Here is a 12,500-nt window from a genome sequence, read left to right as displayed (position 1 = left end):
AGAGAGAGAGAGAGAATAAAAAACTAAGTTTATATAATCTAACGAATAACTTTTGCTATTCCATCTATTGCCACAATGATGTTAGGTTTTTCAAAATATGTATTGTATTTGAGACATCAAAAATCAAAGATTACTTTTTCATATCAAATTGCAATTAATTTCAGAATGTTTACACGAATCCATAAAAAAAGATTGGTGACACTTCGACCTTTCAATATTGAATAGAGAAATAGAAAACTAAGAGAGAAAATATAAAAAATTTCCCCTTTGGTAGAACATTGTCATAAAAAAAGAAAAGAAAAAAAAGAAAAAAAAATAACGACTTCCCAGAACTTCTAATCGCTGAAATATATTCCTTAGGAGTAATTAGCTCCAAAGGATTTCATTTTTTTGTAGGAATATGGATAGGATCACCCAGAGGATCGTCTCCCGAAATTAGGTGCAATTGAAGAAAGTTTAACTGGATGAAGTAATTTGGTGAATTGTCTTAGAATTCTCTCGGGAAATCAGCTGAGGCTGAACTGTAAAAGAGTAGAGAAAAAATGGCCAGGATTAATATCTTCCAGTTTGACGTTTATGATATTATCTTTTTTTTTATTTCGGGATATATCAATATATTTTGAGTTTTTCGTCAATATATCTTATATAACCACTTATAGTTTCTGTAGTATAAATAGATAATTATATTGTCTAATGATGTAATCAGTTCAGAGTTTGAGCCCACGCGGAAGGTAATGATATATTTTATTTTGGAATATATTAATATATTTTTAGTTTTTCGTCAATATATTTTAAATAACCACTGATATTTTCGATAGTACATTGACCAATGATTTAATGAGTGTGAGTTCAAAGTTTGAGCCCACGAGGAAAGTAATAATATATTTTATTTTGGAATATATCAATATACTTTTAGATTTTCTTCAATATATCTTAAATAACCACTGATATTTTATATAGTATAGACAGATAACTATATTGTCTAATGATATAATCAGTACAGAGTTTGAGGACATTAGAAAGGTAATAATATATTTAATTTGGGATATATTAATATATTTTGCATTTTCATTAATATGTTTTGAATAATCACTGATATTTCATATAGTATAGATAGATAACTGTATTGTCTAATAATATGATCAATTCAGAGTTTGATCCCAAGAGGAAGGTAATAATATATAAAATTTTGGATATACCAATATATTTTGAGTTTTTCGTCAATATATCTTAAATAACTACCGACATTTTCTATAGTATAGATAGATAATTATATTGTCTGATGATGTAATCAGTGAGAGTACAGAGTTTGAGCCCACGAAGAAGGTAATAATGTATTTTATTTCGAATATCAATATATTTTGATTTTTTTGTCAATATATCTTAAATAACCACTGATATTTTCTATTGTATAGATAGATAATTATATTGTCTGATGATGTAATCAGTGAGAGTACAGATTTTGAGCCCACGAGAAAGGTAATTATATAATTTGTCCAGAAAAATTAATAGCGTCTATTTTGTTTAAATGCTGTCCTCCCTTTAAGTAAACTACTGATAAGTCGTTTTAGCACCAAGGGATATATACAAAATGATATCAAGTTTTTGTAGTTTATATCTCGAATATTTATTTTAATGCTGTGATTGTGCTTAAAATATTGTATTTTAATCTCTAACAACTTCTCTTGTAGTTTCCTTATTTCCTTTCCTCACTGAGCTTGGAATTATACATTTATAACATGCGATAGAAAAAATATACTAATATACCTCCATTTATGAGTTGACATTATTCATTTATAACATGCAATAGAAAATCATGTGCCAAAACTACTCTATTTATGAGTTTAAATTATGCATTTATAACAAGTAATTAAAAATGATATTCCAAAACAACTCCATTTATGAGTGGAAATTATACATTTATAACTAGTGATTAAAAATGATGTTCCAAAATAAGTCCATTTATGAGTTAAAATTATGCATTTATAACAAGTAATTGAAAATGATATTAAAAAAACAACTCCATTTATGAGTTAAAAATATACATTTATTACAAGTAATTAAAAATGATATTCCAAAACAACTCAATTTATATGTTGAAATTGTACATATATAACATGAAAAATAAGTACATTTGGACACAGGAACCCTGTCACACACTTACTGCTTGACGAGTACCCAAACAGATAGTGTAGACAGGGATGGCAGAAGTGGTGAATGACGTAACACACAGGAAATCGACACGCAGTTAGTGTGGGAAAGTCTTCATTTGCTCAGAGCGAAGTGCACCAGGAATTCATGTATGCAGCTGTACATTACATTCATCATCTAATTTAGTTTTATGGAAAATGATATTCATTAAAAACATTTTACATTTATAACATGCAATAGACATAGTATACCAAAAACATCTACATATATGACTTAAAATTATACATATGTAACATGCAATAGAAAATATGCCTAAACACCTGCATTTATGAGATGAAAATATCATTTTCACAGTTATGAAAGAAGCTTCATTACTGAATGAAATATATGAGTTCATATTTCCTTCATTAATGGAAAAATATGAACTGTTTATTAAATCCTCGGCCAGATGAAAAATTAATTGCATATATCTTTTTCATCAATTTGCATATATTTTTTTTCCAATAAATGGCACTGAAATACTTGACAAAATCGGCTACATTATTACCATTCTTTAATTTGATTTTTCTCAGGTGATGAGGTCAAAATCAAAAGAGCCTTTTGCTTTTATTTATTTTACTATTTGTTTTATGAATAAATTTAATTATAGATTCATGGGATTTATGATAATGCACTTAAGAATTAAGATTGCGACAATTTATATTTACAAGCCTTGATACAAATATTTACCTTTTGGGTGTTTTATTTTCTGAATTCTTTGATATAGTTCTGAAATACTTTGTATTTCAAAGTACTGATTATAGAATTATATTAACATTTCATAAAGTGGTGTTTTCTTTTCTTTTTTTAGATATAAAAAACACATAAATATGGAATTTCTTTTTCCTATACTCATGAAATTTAATTCAAAGGTTTTCCAAGTAGTTTAGAATTGCAGTTAATTTTTCTTTATTTTGCAAATTCTTTCGTATAATATTCCTGAAAATTTTTGTATTTCAAAGTGCTTTTTAAATCAATACAAGTCTAGAATTTGTATTCTAATATAGTTATCCCATTTTATATACTATAAACACCATAAATTGGAGATTTAATTTTGAATAGAGTTACTTAATTTTTTTACAACACTCATAAATTTATGATTTTTATTTTGAATATAGTTACTTCATATATTAAAGCCACATAATTTGGATTTTTGATATTGAATGCAGTTACTCCATTGTGAAAACATAAATTTGGAATTTTCATCGAAAGGTAAGTGACTTCATTTTATTTTAAATCCTCCTTCTTTTATATAGTTAATCTCTTTTCAAAATTAACATAAATTCTATAAAAAATTCTTTAATAATTGAACTATATAATTGCAAGTGATTCAATATTTTTCAGACTAAATTCATAAGCTTATGAATTTAAGGTAAAAAATATCAAATCGCTTGCAATAATGCAGTTAAATCATTGAGAAAATATAATCAAAACAAAAACAGATAAAGAGAAACCAGTCAACAATACATCTGATATCCAGAACTACCTCGTTTACCTTCTCTTCCAACCTGCTCCTTACCTCCGCCAGAAGCAGCAACGCCAAGAATCTAAAATTCATTATTTTCCCCCTCAAAGACACTGTACACAAGTTATGTCTGAAATTACGATGCTATAACTGTTCTCCCCCGAGGACCATGATCTCTCTCGGCTCTTTTTACGGGAATACTGAATTCCAGTTTTATTTTTCACTGAACAATGCGTGGACACAATTTCGGGTTCTGGAGGAAGAGAGGCGTGTGAATAACTCGTTCGTTGTTCCTTTTATTACTTAATTTTGTAGTATCTAAAGGGAAAGTCTTAGGAGTTATAATAACAAGAGGGAATAGACACATGAAGTGTTGATTTGTCTAGGTTATGATATAAGACAGGATTGTCTCGGTTGTGTTTAGGCTGAATATTTCTCTGTTCGTCTACTAGAACATTTACGTTGACTCATAAAAGAGAGAGAGAGAGAGAGAGAGAGAGAGAGAGAGAGAGAGAGAGAGAGAGAGAGAGAGAGAGAGAGAGAGAGAGGCCACAATATAAATATATAAATCATATAAAAGCAGTTCAGCAATTTTGCAGAAGGTAAAAGAATCTATAAGACGAGATAGACAGGGAGAGAGAGAGAGCCTTACCTTACCTTATTGCCTTATTTTTTGTTTGGGTTCCCCCAGGTCCCTCAGTGTGAGGCACCTCGTATATCCACCAGAGAGTTGCTAATGCATCTTGCGGTGTATTTTGCATCTTCCAGTCTTGGATGGTCTGGGATGCATCTTAGGTATTTATCGAGTTTATTCTTAAACACATCTACGCTCACTCCTGATATGTTTCTTAGATGAGCTGGCAGCACATTAAATAGTCGCTGCATTATCGATGCTGGTGCGTAGTGGATTAATGTCCTGTGCGCCTTTCTTAGTTTACCTGGTATATTTTTTGGCACTATTAATCTACCTCGGCTTGCTCTTTCTGATATTTTAAGCTCCATGATGTTTTCAGTAATTCCTTCTATTTGCTTCCATGCTTGTATTATCATGTAGCGTTCTCTTCTCCTTTCTAGACAGTATAGTTTAAAAAATTGCAGTCTTTCCCAGTAGTCAAGGTCTTTAACTTCTTCTATTCTAGCAGTATAGAACCTTTGTACACTCTCTATTTGTGCAATATCCTTTTGGTAGAGAGAGAGAGAGAGAGAGAGAGAGAGAGAGAGAGAGAGAGGAGAGAGAGAGAGAGAGAGAGAGGTTATCTGCAAAAGATTTTCATACTCCTTGCTGGTTTATGGTGATTTCCCACTCTCATTTAGCTCAGGGCTTATTAAATGAACATTATACAAATAAAATTATTTATATGTATATATGTTTGAATATGTGTTATCTAAATATATATCTATTTATCTATCTATTATATATATATATATATATATATATATATATATATATATATATATATATATATATATATATATATGTATGTATGTATGTATATATATGTGTGTATGTATATACATATATAAATGTTTGTATGCTTATTATTTACTTATCTATCCATCTATCTATCTTCTATCTATCTATATATATGTGTGTATATATATGTATATATACATGTTTATACACACACATTTATATATATATATATATATATATATATATATATATATATATATATATATATATATATATATATATATATATATATATATATATATATATATTTATATTTATATATATATATATATATATATATATATATATATATATATAGATATATATATATATATATATATATATATATACATATATATATATATATAAATCTACATACACAAAGAGAAAAAGCAACTTCGTATGAAGTTCAGCTTACGAATAATTAATCGAGGGGTTGAATGACAGTTTCCAAGCGCTTGAAATATGAAGCAAGTAAATTACTCTGATAATTTCTGAGTAATATAACCCTATTCGATATTTCACATGGCCAGAAAGTTTAAATGTAAGAGGAAAAGTTAACATAAACCCCTTTACTTCATGTCTTCCAATTATGAAATTTGAATAAATTAAATACGTTGTAGTAAGTGATACCATATCAATATGTTTTAAATTATCAATGTAACATTCGTAATATTTTTTAATTATCAGCTGTGTTATTTACGAACTGAACAAAAATGTTTGAATTATCAGCTGTTTCATTTACGAACTGAACAAAAATGTTTGAATTTTCAGCTGTTTCATTTACGAACTGAATCAAAATTTTTGAATTATCAGCTGTTTCATTTATGAACTGAATCCAAATTATTTGAATTATCAGCAGTTTCCTTTACGAACTGAACCAGATTATTTGAATTATCAGCTGTTTCATTTACGAACTGAACCAAAATATTTGAATTATCAGCCGTATCATTTACGAACTGAACCAAACTTTTTGAATTATCAGCTGTTTCATTTACGAACTGAGCCAACATTTTTTAATTATCAGCAGTTTCATTTACGAACTGAACCAAAATTTTTGAATTATCAGCTGCTTCATTTATGAAATGAACCAAATTATTTGAAATATCAGCCGTTTCATTTACGAACTGAACCAAAATATTTGAATTATCAGCCGTATCATTTACGAACTGAACCAAACTTTTTGAATTATCAGCTGTTTCATTTACGAACTGAACCAACATTTTTTGATTATCAGCAGTTTCATTTACGAACTGGACCAAATTATTTGAATTATCAGCCGTTTCATTTACGAACTGAACCAAAATATTTGAATTATCAGCTATTTCATTTACGGACTGAACCCAAATTTTTGAATTATCAGCTGTTTCATTTACGAACTGAACCAAATTATTTGAATTATCAGCTGTTTCATCTACGAACTGAACTAAAATTTTTGAATTATCAGCTGTTTCATTTACGAACTGACCCCAAATTTTTGAATTATCAGCAGTTTCATTTACGAACTGAACCAAAATGAATTTATCATCCAATAATATTGAAGTGCCAATTCACCTTAAAAGCGATGCTGTAAAATTTGCAATTCTGAATTTAATACATCGGTATTGGATTCGAAAACCCAAAAGGTTCCGGATATTTAATGTTTGGTCAATATATCCTATTGTCTTTCATTCTCTGCTCACTAATCTCCAACATATTAAATACACTTATAAGAGTATTAAAAACTTGTATTATAATATAAACTATTATTTCAATTATTTTTGAACTAGAATTAATAAAGATATTAAATCAAGCTAAAGAAAAGATCAGTAAATAGTTATTATTTCAATGTTTTGTAAAATAAAATTAATGAAAATATCAAATCAAGCTAAAGAAAAGGTCACAAAATAGTTATTTTTTCCCAATGAGCTGTTAAAAAAATCCATGAAAATATAAAATTCAACTAAAGAAAGAATCCGTAAATAGTTATTATTTTAATTATTTGTAAAATAAAATTAATGAAAATATGAAATTGAATTGAACAAAAAGTCTTTAAACAGTTATTTTTTTCAGTGACTTCTAAAATAAAATTATTTAAAATATCAAATTAAATTGAAGAATGGTCAGTAAATAGTTATTATTTTAATTATTTGTAAAATAAAAATTAATGAAAATTTCAAATTAAGCTAAGAGAAGATCAGTAAGCAGTTATTTTTCCAATGAATTGATAGATAAAAACGGAAATATCAAATTAAGTTAAAGAAAATTATAAGTAAGCTTTGAATTTTTGTGTCTGATTTTTCTGAATCCTCTTTCATCGCTACAAAAAAAAAAGAATAAAGAAATTAAACAAATTCCTTATAGGCAATTGTTTACAGCTTCGAAAATCCACGCAATAATAGTCTAAAATTGTTAAATATAAAAGTCATGTCCAGAACAGATAGTCTCGTCTATATATTGTTACTTGATTCATGGATACAGTGTTCAGGGAAAAGGGTTGAGAGAGTTCTCCGTTTAAATTCAGTAACTTCATTAAAAAGTTTAAACTTATGTTTACAATTTCGCGTAGGGGGAAAATCTGTGAATTATATGAAAGACGAGCTTAGAGAGAGAGAGAGAGAGAGAGAGAGAGAGAGAGAGAGAGAGAGAGAGAGAGAGAGAGAGAGAGAGAGAGAGAGAGAGAGAGCATGACAAATTATTATTATTATTATTATTATTATTATCATTATCATTATCATTATCATTATCATTATTATCATTATTATTGTTATTATTATTATTATTAGTAGTAGTAGTAGTAGTAGTACTATCATCATTATTACTATCTAAGCTACAACCCTTACTGGAAAAGTAAGGTGCTATAAGCCCAAGGGCTCCAACAGGACGCAATAGCTAGTAAAGAAAGGAGAAAGGGAAATAAATAAGCTGCAAGAGAAGTAATGAACAATTAAAGTAAAATGTTTCAGGAATAGCAACATCATCAAAATACAGTCACTTTCATATATGAATTATAAAAACTTTAAAAGACAAGGGGAAGATAACTAAGACAGAATAGTGTGAGTATACCCTCAAGCAAGAGAACTCTACCCCAAGACAGTGGAAGGCCATGGTACAGAGGCTATGGCACTACCCAAAACTAGAGAACAATGCTTTGATTTTTGAGTGTTCTTGTCCTAGAAAAGCAGCTTACCATAGCTGAGGAGTCTCTTTTCCCTTGACCTCACCGTCCCTACTTTAGAACAACATATAAGCAAATACTCAATTAACAATTTATTAATATGAATAGGAGCGCTTGGACATTGCTGAATATGAATAGGAGTGCTTGGACATTGCTGTGTACATTTCAAATCATCCATATTTCACTAAATATACAAAATAAACACAAACTTAACATCAATCAATCTGAAGGAAACATATGCTACACATATCTTGTTCTTAATCCACGAATGTCTAAACAATACAATGTATTTGTGTTTCTAGTTGAAGCTCTACACATTTACATAACATTATTGATATTTTTCTGATCTGGTTCTAACGGAAATTAATTTCGTAAAATCAAAAGTAAAGTTGTAACTGTACACTTGAAGTGTCCAACGCTGAATGACAATACTTAGCACGGAGCTAACGAAGTTACCACTGATCACGTGACTACAAAACAAGTAGAGACTGACCAATCAGGGGAAATCCTTTTCCAACTAATTCACTTGTTCAAACGTTGGAAAATTCATTTCCCCTGACCTCACCGTCCCTACTTTAGAACAACATATAAGCAAATACTCAATTAACAATTTATTAATATGAATAGGAGCGCTTGGACATTGCTGAATCTAAAAGAACGGGGAAATTTAGAATGAGGAGTACCAGATCAAAATAATAATAATAAGTGATAATGTATCTGACCGTTTAATCCCATATGAAATCAAATTAGATACCCAATGTTTGTGATACTAAAAGTCTCTCTTTAAGAGAATCTTTGATATAGCCATCTTTGGCTTTATCACTCTTCCACCTTCCATGCCTTTTAAATAGCCTATCCTTAATACCATTATTTGCAGCCGAAGTGGCTCCACCTGCACGCAAAGAATGAAGACCATATTTAGAAATATCTTTAACATGTGGTGCGAATGCTTCAATAAACAACCCTCTTAATGTAGTATATGAGATATGCTTACCAATATTTCTTAAATGGTACGTATTATTTTCGAACACAATTCTAGAAAATATATAAGCATTATGACAAACCTATCCATAAAATATATTTTTCCAAATTACTTACTGGACACAATCTGGTACCTGTCCTGGCTATTACAACCCAGGCACCGTCTCTGTACTGATCAGTTTTACTAAACTCTATGAATATACATAAATGTGAAGAATCTATGACAACATCCGAGTATTTTATATTTAACAGTTCAGAACTTCGGAGAAACCCTGCATAAGCTAAAAGACAAGAACAAATAGGCCTAGTTCTCTGGTTTTTTCATTTCCAGCTTGAAATAATCTATCATACATGTCACCGAGTATTTTTGAAGTAATAGGTTCCTTCCTTACAACTGAATGAGAAAGCCTTCTTTTGGCTGCCTCCAGTAGATTCTTAACAAGAGTAGATTCTGTAGGGGATTTCAGTCCATATAAATTATGAACATATTTTACACTGTAAAGTACTTGCACTCTGGACAAGTAAACACAAATATAATGCAAATATAAAAGGCTTAGCCGGCAAGATGTCCTCTTCTCCAACGGAATTACTAGATGCCCAAAACCTCCATCTTTGAAAAGCGTTCATATAACTTTTTGTGGTACTATCTGCTCGGGCTGACACCAGTAGTTCCGGGATAAGCGGCACCTTCTCAGCCAGCACTTCTGGTAAGTCTTCAATATCATCAGAGAAACACTGGAAAAACATATTTAGGAAAGTTAACAAATAATTAGCATACATTTCTTCATGTAACAATATTATAAGAAAATCTTCCAATTTACTTCCACCATCTTATCACATATTATAATGGCTTGTCAGCCAAGACGGGCAAACCACTCAACTCCTCCGTCTAGCAACTATAATGGCAGCCACGCCAACAAATACAACATTCTTTATTTGTAGAAGCATTAACCATTCACAATGGTGAAACAGATTTTAACATATAATTTTTAATGCTAACATTCTAAATGACAGGTCCTCATTTCCAAAAATTCCTGCACCATTTTTACATGTCACGTAATATTCTTTCTTTGTGGGCAGATCCATATAGTCCACAACATACTCAATAAAATTATTGCCCTTCCATAAGAGAGGCCAGAATGGAGCAGATTTCCATACAGGAATAACTATGATTCCTCTTGCATTTTCTTTCAACTTTTTTGAGAGTCCTCTAGTTACAAGTGTAACAGGTGGTACAAAAAGACCAAATTTTCCATTCCAATTTGCACTAAATGCATCAACCCCTGCACAAAACTCATTCCAGAATCTACTATAAAATACAGGTAGCTTGGCATTGTGAGAAGAAGCAAACCAATCAATATCAATTGTACCCCATTTTTCAATAATAAGATTAATTATAAAGGGAGATAACCCCCAATCATCTCTTTCTACTATTTTAGAAAGGTAATCTGCAATTTGGTTCTTTTCCCTGGGAATCCACTGAATATCTACAATAATTGAATGTTTAACAAAAAAAGAATGAAATTTGAAAGCAAGATCTTGTAATTCTGTTTTCATTGATCCTTTTTCAATAATGCTACAAACACCTTGGTTGTCTGTGAACCACTTACCCTGTTCGAAGCAAGAACGATGCTTAAAGCTTTGAGCACTTTAAATACTGCCATAAGTTCCCTCCAAGTAGAAGACTTCACAGCCTCCTCAATGCCCCAAGCCCCATGAACCATACCATTTGGTGTATTCACTTCATATCCAGAATAACCTATTGTACTTGCATCAGTATAAATAATTTTGGTGAAAGAAGGATTGTGATTCAGATGCCTACAATTGATTTCAGTCAAATTTTTCTTCCAAAACGATAACTGTTCCAAACTCTGAGTAGATAACTTATGAAATATGACCAATTTGGTGCTAAAAAAATATCAATGCTCAAATATCTTGTCATGAACTGGCACAAATTACCAACAACAATTGACATAAAAATAACCTGCCGTACAAAACAGGCAACTTTTTTAACATAAACTCGCCTATGTTGTCTCATACTATTTTCAATCTCTAACATAGAGTTCACAGCTTATCGATTCTCTTTTTAGGTATGGAAATAGTAAAGTCCTTAGAATTTAAACATGCCCCTAGAAACTAAATTTCTTGTACTGGCTCCCACTGAGATTCTCAACATTTGGAACAAAACAGAGGCAATCAGATCATTTTTGATAGAATTCGCAATTTCTAATCTAAGATCGTATGTTTCATTACAATCAAAGCCATCGTCTAGAAATAACCTTTTTTCCTTCACCTCTTCATTTGGAGATAAGAGGCCTTTTTAATTTAACAAAACAATATGGTGCACTTGAAATTCCAAACGGTAGTACTAAAAATTTAAATTGTTTTTCACCCTGATTGTTTTGCCATGCAAAGCCCAGTTAATCAGTATGTGGAGGATAAATTGAAACAAAATGATAGGCGCTATGAATATCAAACTTAAATGTGAAAGAATTTGGCTTTAAATATTCTAAAACTAACCTTAGATCTTCATACTTTAAGGATTGTTTCCATAAATGTTGGTTAACTATCCTGAGATCTAATATCAATCTCTTTTTTCCCTTGGCTTGAATAGAAACTGTCAAAGGATTTACAATATATAGCGGCTCTATACATTTTTCAACTAATCCCCTATCCAATAAGTTCGAAATAGCCTCCTCAACAAAAATTGGTTCTTTCTTTGCAGAAAGGTTGTTATCTAACTGTGCCGACTGTGGTTTAGAATAAAACGGTAGCCTGTATCCATTTTCTATTGTGTCTATAATAAAGTTACTAGATCCAATGTCTATCCAAAATTTAAATTGTCTCTCAATCTTCCTTTCACAATAATTTGTTTACGACCTGACTCATATTCAAAGTAATGGCTAGTGAAATTATCATTAACACCGTTACTAAAAATAGAATCATACTCATCTGTTAATTTATTGAGGTTTGCTGTTGAACTCGCCCGACTGGGTGAACTTGTTGAGCGGACAGTCCTTTCTGTAGTGCTGGAAGCTCCCACAGGAAGAACAACATCCCGACGGTCCTTTCCTTCCACCAAAGGCACGAAAATTACCCGATGGTCCTGGAAAATTATGACTGTCTCCCGTTCCAAAAGTTGGACTCATCCACGACTGTGATGAACTAAACTGACCAGGATAAATAAGAGGCCCGGCAGTAGGAATTTGGGAACGCTTTTTCGATGCTTCTCTTCTCGTAACTGCCTGTTTCCT

Source organism: Palaemon carinicauda, chromosome 3 (assembly GCF_036898095.1).
Source record: "Palaemon carinicauda isolate YSFRI2023 chromosome 3, ASM3689809v2, whole genome shotgun sequence".
Lineage (NCBI taxonomy): Eukaryota > Metazoa > Arthropoda > Malacostraca > Decapoda > Palaemonidae > Palaemon > Palaemon carinicauda.
This window is presented reverse-complemented; position numbering follows the sequence as displayed.